At 43.1% G+C, this 16,395-nt stretch overlaps 1 long non-coding RNA gene across 1 annotated transcript in view; it reads right to left on the reverse strand.

Moving 5' to 3' along the window:
* Positions 1–4,639: 4,639 nt before the first annotated feature.
* LOC136381923 (uncharacterized) overlaps positions 4,640–16,395 on the reverse strand; it is a 343,049-nt gene continuing 331,293 nt past the window's right edge. Inside the window, exons 5-6 of the long non-coding RNA XR_010747174.1 lie at positions 6,856–7,108; positions 4,640–5,401 (exon numbers count right to left, since the gene is read on the reverse strand). This is a non-coding gene — a long non-coding RNA (uncharacterized lncRNA). The remainder of the gene's footprint in view (positions 5,402–6,855; positions 7,109–16,395) is intronic.

Here is a 16,395-nt window from a genome sequence, read left to right on the forward strand (position 1 = left end):
CAGCTGGTAATGAAGCTCCAAGATATTAGAGAAATTTAACAGGAAAGTCAAAAAAAGAATAGGAATCTTTCTGCAGCTGCTATGAAAGAAATATACTGTATAAGCAGACTCAAACACAAATACCTCTTTTAAAGTGCCAGCCTTTGGCCATTATGACTCTCTGTGTCCAAACGGCAACCCTGAATGCAGAGATACTGGAATAGTGAATGTACTTGACTTATCATTGTTGGAATATGGCTGCACATTTGTTAAGTATCAATAGTACAAAACATAGAATTAAAAAAGATCTCATCTAGGTAATATTTTCTGCAGAATGACATGCCCCTGAAAAATCCCTTTAGAGAAACTAAAACTAAAAAATATCCCACTTACAGTTTCTCTTGTTCTTAGAAAAGAGATTCATTGGTTCTTACAAAAACTGTGCTTCTTCTTCACTTGGGGTTTACATCCCCCTCTGTTCAGCTCATGGCAGCAGTCAGAGTATCATCATCTTACCACCACCCCTTAGCCATGTGAGTCACGTTTGAACACATTTCATTAAAACTGAGAAAATTTGGCCTCAGGACTTGAAACATCATTAGAGTTGAATATGCAGGCACTAAAGAGACAGGAGAATAAGGCAGTCCATCCGTGCCCAGAGAACTCAATGGATTTCTTGAACTACATGTCCACATTTGCTTCTTAAAGGTATACTTTTTAAAGTATGTGCTTACATTCATTATTCACTTTTCCTTTATTTTTGGAAAATGTAGGATAAGTTTACCCTCTTGTTTTCTTTCTGACTGCTCAGTTTCACAAAGACAAAGAGGGGAAACTCTAAATTTTCAGCTCAAATGGAAAGGTCTTGTCTAAACTCTAAGAGCCCAAAGAGTCGCTCTTTGCTCTGCATGCCTGAAGCATTATGAAAATAAGAATCAGGTTTCTTGGCTGGAAAGACCTGGTTTGGGGGAAGAGGGCTGGGGAGAGGGGTTGTCTTAGGCAGTAATTCGGGCCTGGAGTACATTGTACATAATCACCATATACTTAGAAAACCTCTGAGCTTGAGTTTCCACTACCTCACCTTCCCTGTGCCTCATGGAGGCCAAAGACAGGTGGGCACAGAGACAACCTTTATACAAGCAAGTTTAAATAAGTGTCCTTCAGAGGCGTGGTTTGGTCAGACTAAACTGAAGCATTTTGTCTCTACCAGTCCTCATTACATAAGCCTTCTGATTTGGGGCACATTGATGCTTTACACTCATCATTAAAAATTAGTCTCTAATGTATGTAGGCTCTTTGGAATGAAGATCAGTAGAGGCATTTTTAAACGGCCTCCCTTTTATTGGGGGCTGGGGACATGTTTTCTTCCCTGGAAGCTTTTATGTTTAATTAAATCTGTAAATTAAACATTTTTACCCTTCTCATTTTAAATCCCAGCCAACTAGTGTCTTACCTTTCTGGCACAAGAGGTGAATCTACATGTCTAGCTTTGCAGGGAGTGGTGACTCATTGTTGTAACTGAATGGGAGGGAAGAAGACACAAAATGCTCTCCTTGTTGCAGAACACAGAATGTCATTTCTGGGACAGTAATTTCTAGTTAAACACTGCCAGTTTTATCCTAAAGAGGCCATTACATGGTTTTGCTTTTGTTCATTTATGATTTTTATATCTGAGGTTATTTCAGAGCATAAAGTTGGTCATCCATTCAAATAGCAGAGTATCCCCTTTGAATGATTTGCTTGTGTAAATTGAGAGCTATGATGTCAATGGTCATGAGATTTAATACCCACTTTACCATAATTCTTGAACTGTTCAGTTTACTTTCAGGTACTGGAAGCAACCACAGCTTTTAGCAATAGAAGATTCAGTTATATTTTCCATTCTAATTCAGATATTTTCCTTATTCTATGAGATGTAAGAGAAGTTTTTTTTATCCCAAGACATACTATACAACTTTGCCTTGATGCTTTCTCTGGGTATCTGGGGAGCAACTTGCATGTCTTTGTCCTGTACTGAAAGAAGAAATCATTTCATAGTTAATGATAAAGATTTCTCTCCCAATTAAGCACTGAGTCAAGTGAATTGCAGTTATCAGTAACTTCCTAAGTATAAGCTGGAAGCTCAGGACTCAGAGTACATGATCGTGTTCACACTTCACAGCCTCTGCACATGCTGTTCCTTTACCTGAAACCACGCCCCCTCCCATTTCCACAGCTCTGGACATCTCCTGCTCATCATTTCTCAGTTTAATATCCCTTACACAGACTGGCTAATGTTAGTCCTCATGGCATCCTGTGATACTTTCCTTGTGGAATAGATTATAATTCACTAATCAGGTGAAGTATTTACAGTCCTCACTGGGCCAGGCACTGTTAGAGAGAGGCAGTGTCTCCAGGCCTAGCACTGGGTCTGACACACAGTCGGTACTCCATAGATATTCTGCTGAAGAAATCAATCATTCACTGATGTTCCATTTGATCCTCGGCAGAGGGTCTCAAGCTTAGAACTAACTACAAAATGGGTTCAACATAGAGCACAAATATAATTTTGAGGCCAAATTGTCTATCCCCTGACTCATAATCTGGCCTTGTGTTTATTAAAAACATCCAACACTTAACCCAGGCTTTGATAACCTCTGCCAAGAGTGTCATCTCTATCCAACATTATTCCCAGTGGGCTCTAAAAACCATCAGAATGTGTTGGTGCCTATAATAGTGAGACTTTAAGATGGCCCCTAATAATCCTTACCTCCTCTTATTTAGTCCTTTGTATATTTGTCTTTACATTGAATCAAGGGTGGCTTATGTGTAACTTTTAGGCTGTCATAATAGGCATTAAAGTTCCTGCCTTAATTCCACGGAAAAGTTGTTTTGGCTGAATCCAACCACCATGCTGGAGGATGCACAAGCAGCTCTGTGGCAAGACCCACATGAGAAGGGACTGGCCTCTGCCAGCACCATCAAGTAGCCGTGTGCATTAGTCATGTGGGAAGTGGATCATCCAGCCAGTTAGTCAAAAGCACTATACTCACGGCTCCACTGACCAGGCAGAAGCTGAAATACAATGGAGAAGCTTTTAGATACTTTATACCTTGTCAACATCTTCTTCAAACATTAGAAAAGCAGAAAGTTATTTTCACTCATCAAATGTTGGTTGAAAAATCATACTTTGAATACTTATTGCAACGAGAATAATGCAAAAAAATCCTTACTCCTTCTCCATTCAATTAAAATCAGCTCTTGGGCCTGACCAGGCGGTGGCGCAGTGGATAGAGCACCGGACTCGGATGCCAAGGACCCAGGTTCAAGACCCCGAGGTCGCCAGTTTGAGCGTGAGCTCATCTGGTTTGAGCAAAAAAGCTCACCAGCTTGGACCCGAGGTGGCTGGCTCAAGCAAGGGGTTACTCGGTCTGCTGAAGGTCCACAGTCAAGGCACATATGAGAAAGCAATCAATGAACAACTAAGGTGTCACAATGAAAAACTGATGATTGATGCTTCTCATCTCTCCATTCCTGTCTGTCCCTGTCTATCCCTCTCTCTGACTCTCTCTGTCTCTGTAAAAAAAAAAAAAAAAATCAGCTCTTGGATTAATTGCTAATGTCAAAAACCTCAGCCCAATCAGCAGGCTCACACTTTTAACAATTATTTTCTAGTGCTTAGAATAATTCAGTCAAAGGCAGGCATATCAATCTATCTTCACTTGGCAAAAAGCTCTGACATTTCCCTTCAAGATGCACTCCTACTTTTTCAAACTTCAAGCATCTGATATGGAGTCCAGACACAGGCATGAACAAAGGAATAAACTTTATCTTGATGGAAGACAACACGAAATACTTATTTGGTAAAAGTGTGGAAAGTGGAAGATATCTATTCTTTTTTTTTTAAGTGAGAGGAGGGAGGGCAGAGAGAGAGACTCCCGCATGCGCCCTGAGTAGGATTCACCCGGGAAGCCCCTACTGGGGGATGCTCTGCACCTCTGGGGCTACTGCACTGTGGCTCAGCAACGAAGCTATTTTAGCACCAGAGGTGAGGCCATGGAGCAATCCTCAGCACCCAGGACCAACTCACTCAAACCATTTGAGCCATGACTGTGGGAGGGGAAGAGATAGAAAAGGGGAGGAGGGGTGGAGAAGCAGATGGTCACTTCTCCTGTGTGCCCTGACAGGGAATTGAACTCAGGGACTTCCACATGCTGGGCTGACACTCTACCACTGAGCCAACCGGCCTGGGCCAGAAGACATCTACTCTCAGCATGAAAAATACTAGGTGTAGTGTGGCCATTTCACATCTTGTACATTTTGTTCCACTTTGTATCACCAAGTGCTTCTATCCTTCTTTTCATTCTCTTTACCAAGTAGTCTTTCTTTCTTGTCATTCAGGCTGGTCTTGGCGGGGCAACATGTGCTTACTCTGGTCCTTTAGACATCACATTATATCCCAGTTTCATGGTCAGAAGCCATATAATTTGTCTTTTTTATAATTTTATCTTTATTTTATTATAAAAATAATATTGTCATTACAAAGATATATACCAAATGATATAGAAATATGTAAAGCAGAAAAAAATCATTCTGTCACTTATGGTTAGCAGTTTTTGAAACTTTGGTGTTTATTTTTTTATTTGTAAGCAAGTATATATATGTATATCATTTAATAAATAGTATTATGTAACTTTTAAAACTCTCAGCAATCTATTATGGACATATTTAGATAATAGGGATGACTCACATGTATTAAATTATTTGGGTGCCAGACTCTGTGCTAAGCACTTTGCATGAATTATCTAACAGAATTCTATAAGACGTGTGCTATTAATGTCCCCACTTAAAGACGGAGAGTTTGAGACTTAGAGAATATAAGTGACTTGCCTAAGACCACACAGCTAGCAGGAGGTGAGTTCAAATGCAGTATTCACAGTTGGGCTTTGGAGTCTAAACTCTTAGCTACTACCCTTATCAGTGTTTAGAAATCCAGCTTCCATTCTTCATAATGGCACATGACACTAATGCCTTCCAACCTGCCTCCCTCCTGCAGGCGATCTGCTCTAGACTGTCACTTGTTTCCCTTTCCTCCTATGTGTCACCCCTCTAATTTCCATATCCAAGCTTGTCACATCCCTGCTTTGTTTATGCACTCTGAGTAGCATTTTCCTTCTCTTCAGGTTGATTTGACCTTTATAATCTGGTTCTGTGCTGGGTCTGACAAGGATGGGGAAATGTTGGTGTTTAATACATTTGGGGTCCTATGTGTGAGGTCTACAAGTTCTATTATTTTAGAAATAGGCATGTTTAAAGCATAACGTTTCCTCCCCCTGCCCTTCTTACTCTAATTTTGATTCGGCTCATTCCTAACTAAGTCCTGGTCTCTTCCTGAACTTTCACTAACAGGGCCTTGGGTGTGTCCGTGCAGCCTTAAATCCTTCTCCCTAGAAAGGAAAATAAGAAAAGCATCATTATCTATGAGCTGGAAGGTAAATGGTGAGGGGCTGGGGGCACAAGGAAAGGAAACAGCCAGGCTTGGTTTATGGGCTGCGGACCAGGGCAATGACCTGTTGCTCTCTAATGTTGTGCACTGTCACGATCCCAGGGCACTCCCAGGCTCCACGGGCCTTTGCTTGTGAGTGCGCACTGCCTGATAGTGAACCGTAACCCCTCCCGGGGAGGCCGGGTTCTAGGCCTCGCTGCTGGCACGGCATAGAGTACAGCTTTCCTCTTGTGGGAAGCAATAGACCATCACAACAACATCAAGACTTTGGAAATGGTGGCTTCTCAACTGGCTTGGTGGCAGAGAGCCCGGAGCTCTTCACATGGCGTCATCTTTCTCTTTACAAGTAGCGGTTGGGCTGTGGCCTCTGAACCATCACATCTAAGATGCATTCCATTTCTGGGAGTTACCAGTCTTTGAAAGGAGCATTTATCTCACAGCAAGCAGAGTTGACTATTACTTATTTTTTTACTATCACCATTAAGACAAAGGTGTTCATCAGAAGGTTGTAGCAGGAGTAGCTAATAGATAGGACATTGCATGTCAGCTGGTATTGAATGTTAGCTGCTATTGACCAGTAGTGGCTGCAAGAGAATTTGTATAGAAGGATCCACTGGTCATGTCCAGGCTCAGAGGAAAGAGCACCATGACTAGTAATGTCCACAGTGGGTGTGGGAAAGAGCACGCTAGCAAGTGTATCAGCTATTTGTCATAAGACTAACTTGTGGAGTAAAATAAAACTGAGGGGCAGGCTCAGCTTTACACTTTCTCAAAGGTGCTAAACCTTGTGAAGGTTTTAGAGTGGCACTTAAAGCAAAGAAAGTGGTCCAAAAACAACAACTCTTATGATGTTATATTCAGTGCTGTACTCATCTATCAATCTATTGGACTGAAATAATATTTGAGTATTATTGCTTATTGTAACAAAAGCATGAAGATCTCCTACCTCCCAGAAAGGTTCCGGCAGCTAGGCATGTGTTGCCTCATCCCCACTGCACAGAGGATGTATGTAAGACCAGAGAGATTGCTAACGTGCCCAAGATCACACAGCCAGAGCTAAGATTTTGTTCTCACTGTCTGATTCTCAACTGAAATCTGGTTTTGCACTACCAAGAGCTGAGATCTGTAATGGACAGAGATGGAGGAAGGTTAAGAATTATAACAGTCACACCATTCATTAGATGCATGAGCATCCTATACATTCTAAAGAGTGTTATCTGAATATTGCAATTATGCTATAGTTTATTACTTGTATTTATTTTTAAAAATATAAATAGTTGAAACCATATTATCTCCTTTGTTTTTTTTATAGGCTCTGAGGTAGGCAGAGCAGGTATGATCACCACTGTTAGGTAGAGATGGGAAGTTAGAATCCTGGAAGGTGACATGACTTGCCTGGAATCACCCAGCAGAATAAGGAGTAGCAGCGGCATGACCGTCCCTTTGGTTTCAAAGCTCATGCTTGTTTTCTGACCTGTGGCTTTTCCCTTGTTGTAAACACACATTCCTCCATTGCAGCTTCCAGTCTGGTCTTGGTCTGTCTTGGTTTTTATTAAATTAAATGTGATGTCCTCATCCAAAGACAACTTGACTCTTCTGTCTTATAAAAACTCCCCCTGCATTGGGTTTTTCTTTCCAGTTTATCTTAAAGATAATGAAACAAATAATTCACAAATCCAGAGGAGAAATTAGCAAAACAAACTTTGCTGTTATTTTTGAGCTATAAGCAGAGCAAGCAAACGCCATAGTTGCTAGCAAACGTTCTTCAGCCTCTATTATCTCCTCGTGCTAGTTATAAAGCAAAGGCCACAGCACCTCAGATTTTCTGAGGGAATCACAGATATAATTCCCACTATGTTATTATAGCATTCTTAATTTTCAATTACACATCAAATGGTTACTTGGCAGTCAAACACATTCTGTGCATCTCTGTGGATTCCTGAAACTATTATCTGTGCTGCATTTTTCTAGACATTGTTAATATACAGTATGTTCTCCTTGGATTTCTTTCCTCTTTATAAAAAATGGCAGATGTTTATGGAAAGTGCTGGGTTTGGAGACTTTAAAAAGAAAGTGCTTTGAAAGACCAGGCAGGAGTCCAAGCTGACCTAAGACCCAAGTCTCTATGGAAGCTGATGGTCTGCAGCCCAGCAGTACAGAACTGAGCGTGGGAAAAACTGCCAGGTCCTAGTTGTCATGGGCTAGCCCCTGGCCTCTGAAATACCTTCCCGGAAGCCAAAGGGCAACAGGGGCAGGGCCAGGGCTGCAGAAGCTACTCTACCAGCTCTCAGAAAGACTTAGATGCTGACCACAGGCAGGGAAATGTGGACAGGATTAGAAAGAAAAGAAGTATTAAAATTTGTAGATTAAGACCCACTTTCATTTTTAGAAAACTATGCGGAGAGAATGAGAAGGGGAAAAAAGACTGGAAGGATATATACACAAATGAAAATGGGCTCATTTCTGGATAGTGGGTCAAAAGTATTTCACTTATAAGTAACAGAATCTCAGCTGAAACTAGTTGAAGTGAAAGAATATAAAAATATAAAAAGAAACATATTGGCTTGTATAACATTTTGGCCCATCTATAGAAGAGGTAGTTTCAGGTACCACTGGACCCAGATCTCCAAACAGTCATTGTGTATCTCTCAATCCTGTCCTTCTGTCTTTCTATCCAGAAAGCCAGAATCTGCTTTCATTTCTATTTGTCACCATCAGAAGCTTCAAACATATTAATCGTGTCTCAGAAAGAAGCATCTGTCAGCAGCGCCAACAGAAGTCTGTCAGTGGCTTGGCCCCCCCGCCTGGTCTGCTGCAGGGATAGCTCCATGCAGAGCGCACAGATTGAACAAAATTGCCATGCAATCTGGAGAGTGGTTCCCAAAGGGAAAGATGCAGATAGATAAAAATTATACATTCTCTACTCTGTGATTTTCACCTACTTTCTGTTAGACCTTTTCTTTGTAAATAATTTCGAATGAAGCTACATTGTTTTATAACATTTAAAATGTAAAAAGTTATTTTGAATCATACTATGATATACAGGAAAGGAATCAGCGATTCTAAGCACCCAGGAGCCCTTGCATCTAATACCCCTAGCTGCCTTCCAACTAAGTAGACACTGGGAAGTAGCCAGTTTGTCCACAAAAGCCTGCTACCTAGGCTACACTTAGGGGACCAGATATAATCACCCCAGCATAACAATAGAAATAACATTGTCCTGTTTATGTGTAGTAAGTCATTGAATCCTCAATAATTCCATACAAGGTAGGTATTATTAATATCTACCTGTTACAGATAAGGAAACTGAAGCACACAGAAGTGAAAAAATCTGCTCAAGGCAAGTATTAAGAGTTCATCTTCACACTCAAACAGTGTCTGTTGAGGGGCATTTGAAAGCACGATCCTGACAGAAAGACCCAGATGTACAGGGAATGGAATAAACAAAAGGTGAAGGCAGTGAAAATGAGGGAGTGAGAAAGCTCTTCTCAGAGAACATCCCAATACCCAGCCCTCAGAGCTGCCATCTGCCAAGGGACCGGGGCCTTTGTGTCAGCTCTTTGTGAGCTCTCTTCCTGTTTTGCTCACTTCCCTGTCTCCTGATAATAGTGCTTCATTGCCCGACATAGTGCTGCCTCTTCCGGAGCCTGAAACAGCCTCACTCACAGGTGTGACAAAGGAAACATGTAGCTCCACACATACTTGGTCCATCCAATTAACCATCATCAAGCCAGAGAAAGCAAGTGCCCTCGTTAATTTCTCTTCCCCCTCCACTCTCCTGAAGTTCTCTGTTCAAATGTCTCTTTTGACACTGACTGCATTCTGGCTGCTATTCCTAGGAGTGTGAGTCTCTAGAAGATCACACCAAGAGAGGAGGGCCCGAGCTTCACTCGCTTCTGTAGGAGCACACTTCTCAGCCTCTGCCAGGCGCCCAATAACCATTGTGAAATAGAATTGAGGCTTGTCCAGGCTCCCAGATGATGCTCTGCTGGATGACAGAGCCATCGGCTGTGATGTTCTTATCCCCAAAGGTCCTGTCCTTCTTTTTCTCCCGACCCTCGTATTGCCAGAGCATAAAGAAAGTAAGGAATCAGCCTTTTACTATCAAGGCTAAGTGCACTCCTTTGACAGACCCTCCAACATCATCCTCAGGGGCCGCACTTGGCTGAGCCTTGCAGTTGCACTACTAGGAACTTTTGCAGTCTAGAGTCACTGAATGGCAGTCCAGAAGAGGACCTGGGGGCAGCCTGGAGTGACTGGGTTGAGGCAACCAGTGAGGTCAGATAGGGTAGAGTCAGGAGACTTCCTTCAAACAAGAAGTGAGCCTTAGTGACACTATCCTATTCCATAAGAGTGGAATCATGAGCCTCTATGTCTTTGACTACGTCTATGCCTATGTCTCTATACAGCAGCCGAGCTTATTGTGGATGTAGCCTGTTGCTGCATCCACAGGATAGGGTTGGTATGCCATCCTCTGTTCCCGTGGCTGTGGGAAAGATGGCTTTATTTTCACAGACAAACCAAGTTAGAACCTGATTCTAAGTTGGAGTCCCGAGAAGGTCCTTTGATGTAGCATCCCATGGTTATGATTTCCCAAGGCTATTTCTGCTGAGCCTTGAGATTTATATGTTTGGTATCTGGTGGCATTTATGGGAATTCCCTTTGGAGTTTTATCAGCTATAGCATAACATTGGCTTTGTATATACAGCTCAGTGATAGCTTGTCAGAATTTATCAAACTGCTTGAATGCCGTGGGTGTTCTGTTTTCCAAATTTTGTTTCTCAAGTACTACTTCTACCAGGTGTCCTGAATAAAAAATAAAAAGGTAGAAGGGACAGCTGTGTATCAGACACTGTACCATATTTCCCCATGTATAAGATACTCCCATGTATTAAATGCACCTTAATTTGGGGGCCCAAAATTAGAAAAATAATGTATTACATAAAGTTATTAAACTCAAGTTTTATTCATCATAAAATTCGTACAACTCCTCATCACTGTCAAAACTCCCACCCATTAGCTTGTCCTCATCTGTGTCTGATGACGAATCACTGTCTTCAACAATGAGCGCAAAAACAAACACAAAAAAGTGGAAAATGAGAGTAAAAAATCTACAACCACTGTGTAAGACACAGCCAGTTTTTAGACCCCAAATTTTTTGAAAAAATGTGCATCTTATTCATGGGGAAATAGAGTAATTTCATTCACCTCCCCTCAGCACTCACCACCTGGAGCAAGACCACAGGAGTGCTCTCTCATAAACGCTATTTTTTGCCTGATGCCACGCAGGGCAGACTGGAAGTGCCAGGGAGGTAGTGACCCAGAAGCAGCCCTCAATTGATGAGAGCTCGTGAATAAATTCCCAGCTTCCTTATTCCTCAGATGGGACTCTTCTGTGGCATATTCTTGCCATTGGCTCCAGCACTGTTGAGTCCCAGTTGCCCACAGAGGTAAATCTGCTCATAATGTGTCCTAGACTGGCTTTTTTTTCCTTTCCAATCTCACTTCCTGTTTTCTCTCCTGATGCTTTCTATAAACTCTCCTTCCAAATTAAAGGGCTTGTACTTAAATTCTTATCTCAGAATCTGTCTCTGCCACAATCTAATCCAAGACAGCATCCTATGGCCCAACATGACCAAATCAACTGAGGAACTGAGCAAAATGAGATTTTTTTTTTCCTGTAGGACCTCTCGGCTTCTCTCATGTGCTCGTGTATACTGTGAACTTTGAAGTAAAGCTTTGCTTAGGAATCACTTACCCTCCTCTTCCACCCTGACTCCCCATGGCAGGAGAAGCTAAGCCCCATGGCTGAGACCTGCCATTTTTGATTGGTGATAGTTCTGTGAGCTGAAAGCTTCGTGTTGCTGAAGAAGTCCTGTGAGTACAACAGCTCCCCTGACCCTTTACAAGCCATTCACATACTCTCTTGGCAAAATTGTTCAGGCTTCTTGTTCTAAAAGAAGCATAGACTGGATGAGGTTTTCAAAACACCTTCCTTCCCAAGATTACTCACCCGAAGTCCTACAATTTTGCTGAGCAGTTTCATTCATCTCTTGTCCTTCCTCTTTGTCATGCTGAAAGCTACACAATTAGAAATGAACTGATGGGAACTGACCATATTGATGGTTGAAGAATTGGAAAGGGCAAATCACTAATGAATCAATTATTCAGACTGTGGGGTGTGATACAGATGTGACAGCGTCTTGGAGCTTCAGTCTAGCAGAGGAGATGGATATTGAACTCAGAATTTAAAAAGAATTAATCCCCATAAATGTTCTAAATAAAAATGTAAGTTCCAAGGGAATATATAATGGGGTACAAAGGACTTCCAAGAGCAACTGGCATTTACGGAGAGGTGTGAAGGGTGAAGAGGAGGGACGAATGTCGTAGTTGGTGCTAATACTGGGAGTGGTGCTAAACTAGCCAGGCATTAGGGAAACTTGACAGGGAAACCATATTTTCAATAGCTGGAGGAGACAGGTGGGAATTCAATCTGGTCAAGTGGAAATAGGGCAGTTCAACTTCACATATTCATTATGTGAGCTTACATAGTAAACATTCCTTAACCTTTGTATCCTCATCTGCAAAATAGGAATAATAATAGTGCCAGCTGATGGGATTCTAGGATTAATTAAAAATAATACAGAGAAGGCCCTTAGCAAAGTAACTGCTACGTAACAGGTGCTCAATAAATGCAATAATATTAATTACTTATGTATTGTTCATACTAATTTAGTTGATTAGTGGGAGACTCAGAACTCAGTCTTCCTTACTGGAGCCATCTCTACTTAATGACATAATATATTTCCTGGTTTGATTTTTTTTTTTTTGTATTTTTCTGAAGCTGGAAACGGGAGAGACAGTCAGACAGACTCCCGCATGCACCCGACCGGGATCCACCCGGCACGCCCACCAGGGAGCAATGCTCTGCCCACCAGGGGGCGATGCTCTGCCCCTCCGGGGAATCGCTCTGTCGCGACCAGAGCCACTCTAGCGCCTAGGGCAGAGGCCGAGGAGCCATCCCCAGCGCCCGGGCCATCTTTGCTCCAAAGGAGCCTCGCTGCAGGAGGGGAAGAGAGAGACAGAGAGGAAGGAGAGGGGGAGGGGTGGAGAAGCAGATGGGTGCTTCTCCTGTGTGCCCTGGCCGGGAATCGAACCTGGGACCTCTACACGCCAGGCCGACGCTCTACCACTGAGCCAACCAGCCAGGGCCTTTCCTGGTTTGATTTTATAAAGTGTTTCTCAAAGAGAATTCTATGGATTATTAGGTGACATTTGAAGATCAAGTTTATAAAAATATATAAAAATTAAATATATAGGAAGAAGAGCACAAGATTTTTAGTAAGAATATGCATTCTGAAAAATTCTATATACCATTATCCCAATTTTACTTTTTAAAATATTATTGAGAAGAAGACAAGATCTTTTAAAGTAAAAAGGGAAAAAATTGTTACTAATGGAGTTATGGGTGGTTTTCAAAATAAATTTATATAAAGGCTTTTATAGTTATTGCCCCAAAAGGTTAAAAAAAAACAACTAGCAAAGTTTCAAATTTTCTTCCTGGTCCAAATCTAAGGAATTACTCATTTCCTTATTTTAAAAAAAATTACATATTTAAGATACACCTAATACCAGGAATTGACTTAAAATACTGCTAATCACACTTGAAAAAGGTTAAACTCTTTGACTCCACATCCAGGTCTACTTTAGAGAGGAAAGGGCTGCTTTCCTGCTCTCCAGGGAATGTCAGTGTAAAAGTACAGGAGTGGTCCGTTTCCAGTCCTGGCAAGTGAGCCAGTGCTCCGAGCATCTGTGAGGCTGGCATGAAAAAAAAAGGAGCTAGAGAATTCAGGATGGCAGTGGAAGCCACACTCATTTCCTCCCAGGACCAAACTAAAATTACAACTAACTTATAGAATAATTATCCTGAATAACCTACTGAAAAGTAGCTGAAGAGAAATCTTATAACCAAGAATTTACACAATAAGCCACATTGAGACTAGTAGGAAGGGCAGAGACATGAAAAAGACCGGCCCCACTCCCATGGGCTACTCCTGAGGTTCCAGAGGAATATCGCAGCAGCAGGGGGTTCCCCCTGAGAAGAGTGGAGTCTCAACCTGAAGCTGGGCACCCCAACCCAGAACACCAGAGCTAAGAAAAGGTACCCACATAACATCTGGCTGTGAAAATCACTGGAAATTCTGCCTTCCACAGAAAGATGGGAGTTCACTACAGAGACAAGCATCCTCTTAAAGGGCCAATGCACAAAATTTTATTCACAGTCACTTACTCTGGGCTCCAGCGGAGGGAGGGTGGAGAGGACTAGAGTTGTGACAAGAGAGTCTGTGGTTTGTGGTTCTGGGTAGAGAGCTAACCAGATAGCATCCAGGATCCCTGTGCTGAGTCATTCTCCCATACCAGAGACACCCTTTTCCTTGGGTGGAGCACTCCCCTTCATACAGCATCAGCCTAGGGCAAAGCAATAGCACCATATTCTGGACTCCCTCCGCAGAGCTTATGTCTTATTGAGGAGTCAGCTCCACTGACTAGGGTGTGGAGGTCTGGGAAGACTCAGGGGGTGTCAATGACTGAGTTGCATAGCAGGGGCCATTCTCTCCACTTTCCTATGAACCTGATTGGCACTTCCCCCTCATGGGCGATCCACTAGCCCCATTCTCCTGACTTCCAGTGGTCCCACCCTACTGAGGACAAACTGAATTGTGTGACTCTAGATAAGGTGCTATTTTTCCCTTCCACCTCAGATTAAAGTAGAAGCTTCCCTTCACATGGCCAAATCTTAGTCTGTTTGAGCTTGATCAACTCTGCTAGTCTTACCCTGATGACTCTGATACTCTGCTCCAACACAGAGGTATACAAGCACACAGTGGGTGGAGTTAGACTTGATATACCTGGGCAAATTTTCTGAGTAGTTTCAGACCTAGCACTGGCAGCAAGTTTGAATCTGTATCAATCTGGTGAACCCCACTTGCTCTTCCTCAAGTATATATTTTTCCATGCATAAGATGCACCTTAATTTTGAGGCCCAAAATTTGAAAAAAAAAATGTATTACATAAATATTGAACTTAAGTTTTATTCATCATAAAATTCATGCAACTCCTCATTACTGTCAAAACTCCCATCTATTACCTTGTCCTCATCTGCGTCTGATGATGAATAACTGTAACAAGCGCAAAACAATGAGTGCAAAGACAACAAGCACGAAAAAATGGGAAATGAAAGTAAAAAAAAGAAAATCTACAATCACTGTTTAAGATGCACCCAGTTTTTAGACCCCAAATTTTCCCCCAAAAAAGGTGTGTCTTATAGATGGAGAAATAAAGTATTTCAGTGACTGAGACTAGCAGGCCACCAGCAGGCAGAGGAAAGTGGAAATGTACCTCAGGGTGCCTTGGGTACTTTTGATAACCTGCCCCTGGGCCCAGTGCTAATAAAAGCCAGCCTTGGTGTGCAGTGTGGTCCTTCTCGCACACACCCAAGCCCAGCAAAGGCAGCCACAAACTATGGATCATTTGTAGATCTAAACAGGTGGCCCAGGGCCAGTCATAGGCAGCTTCTGACATTGGCCTGCACCATAGTCCCTCACAAGACCCAGAAACAACACATCCAGTGACCAGTTTCAGGCAATGCCATAGCAGATACAGTAAGCTTCACAAGTGGCATATCCAAGGGGAGACCCCAACAGGCACCAGATCTTGTTGAAGCAAATTTTTTTCATGTGGTCAGCACTTGAAAAGCAGCTCACATGCCATGGTTGAGACTGATCCTCAGTCAGCCAGCTTGAGGGTCAACCCCATGCACAAAAGGGCCAATAGGAATCAAAACTCAATTACAGGAGAAGACAAGATGGTGATGGAGTAGGCGGACGTAACAACCTCCACTTCCCAGAACCAAAGTGGATTAAAAACTAATTTTAAGAACTATCATCGGGAAAAACCAACTTTGGACTAAACTAAGAGGACTCTTCAACCAAGGAACACTGAAGAGGCCACACCGAGACTGGTAGGAAAAGCGGAAATGCGGAGAGGGCTGCCCAGCTCCCCGGAGTGAACGGCAGCCAGGAGAGACTCGAGTGGCGGGAAGTGAGTTTAGCAGAGAGGGGAGGGTCCTGAATCCCAGGAACAAAGCCCCAGCCTGCAGCCCCAGAGCCTAGAAGAGGTATATGGACAGTATTTAGCTGGAAACAAGACAGGATACTGTTTGTGAAAAAGAGACTGATTTCTCAGACCCAGGATTCTTCTTAAAGGGACTGCACAGAACACCTTTCTCACAATAACTCACCCAGGGCTCTGGGGTACAGGGAGAGAGGAGAGGACTGGAATAGCAGGAAGAGAGTGTAATCTAGGAGGCACAGGGAGAAACATTTTGGGAGACAGCCACCCTAACCCCTGGGACAAGTCACTCCCCAAATCTGAAGTGAATATTTCCCCTGGAAACAGCAATACCAGCAAAGGGAAGCAAGACACCAGCCAAACAAGCTCTCCTGCGGCACTCAGAGTAGAGTCACTTAGAAGGAGGGAGCTTTCGGGACTACAGTAGTCTGTCTTAGGGTCTGAGATGCAGCACCCCCACCAACACAGCTGAGGGCTCGCCAGAGAGCGGGTGGCAGCAGGACGCGGAAGCGCAATTCTGTCGGCAAGGGTGGAAGCCAGCTGGCCACCACTGGGCCCAGGTGTGAGCTCAGTCTTGCCTGGCTGGGGAAGAGGGGGTGTGCAAAAGTAGTCAAGCCCAGCTGCGGGCCATCTGTAATCCAGCCTGCAGGGGAAGGATGGGAATCCCAGAAGGGGTGGAGACCCGCCCTTGAGCAAGGGCACAGGAGCACAGCCTTGCCCCGTCCACAAAACTGAGGCTTGTGGCTTGACCTGAAAGCCAGCTCCTCCTGTAGGGGGTGGAGCCAAAAACCCAGAACAGG

The sequence above is a fragment of the Saccopteryx leptura genome, chromosome 10 (genome assembly GCF_036850995.1).
Source record: "Saccopteryx leptura isolate mSacLep1 chromosome 10, mSacLep1_pri_phased_curated, whole genome shotgun sequence".
NCBI lineage: Eukaryota > Metazoa > Chordata > Mammalia > Chiroptera > Emballonuridae > Saccopteryx > Saccopteryx leptura.